This window comes from Sinocyclocheilus anshuiensis, unplaced genomic scaffold (assembly GCF_001515605.1).
Source record: "Sinocyclocheilus anshuiensis isolate Anshui unplaced genomic scaffold, SAMN03320099.WGS_v1.1 scaffold2151, whole genome shotgun sequence".
Lineage (NCBI taxonomy): Eukaryota > Metazoa > Chordata > Actinopteri > Cypriniformes > Cyprinidae > Sinocyclocheilus > Sinocyclocheilus anshuiensis.
Genome location: NW_015538057.1, coordinates 97,555 through 98,199, shown reverse-complemented (window position 1 = coordinate 98,199; position 645 = coordinate 97,555). Strand labels below are relative to the sequence as shown.

The 645-nt window shown below is 29.9% G+C and overlaps 1 protein-coding gene across 1 annotated transcript in view; it reads right to left on the bottom strand.

Annotated features, from left to right (window-relative positions):
* Positions 1 to 645, bottom strand: part of LOC107683466 (tyrosine-protein kinase transmembrane receptor ROR2-like) — a 90,141-nt gene that overhangs the window by 88,149 nt on the left and 1,347 nt on the right. The gene's annotated exons all lie outside the window — the stretch shown is intronic.

The following is a 645-nucleotide window of genomic DNA, read 5'->3' as shown; positions in this document are numbered from 1 at the left end:
AGGGTGATGAAGGCCGGAAAGAATGAAACCCAATGAAGACTGTTAAACTGGCTGGCTGGTTTTAGCTGGTCTGCAGGCTGGTTTTAGAGGGTCTCTGACCACTTCTTTAGCTGGTCAGGCTGGGAGACCAGCTTAAACCAGCTAAGATCAGCCAACCAGCTTCAGCTGGTTTTAGCTGTTTTGTTTTCCTCCCCAGTAGGCTGTATTATCACACAGCTCTTTATATAAAGTTGGGCATATTTTACATCCAACTTTATCTGCATACATTACATTCGCATAAAGTGATATTATATAGCAAATCTCAACTGCCCGACAGTGCATTTTAGTATAGTATTTATTAATATTTAGAATCAGGGTTTATATATGTATGTATTGTTTTAATGTTATTTCTATTTAATGTTTTAATAATTTTTTTTTTTTTTGTTAACAACTCTTTATTGAATTTTCATCTGGGAATAGTAATATAAAACAAACAGCAACTGTGTAAATTTAGAACCCATCCCAACCCTGGTAGACTTAAAATAAATAAATAAATAATACTAATAATAATAATAAATAAATAAATGATCATAGTCATAAAAATGAAAATATGTATATATAAAATATAAATAAATAAATAGTAATAAAAATAAATAAATTAATAAT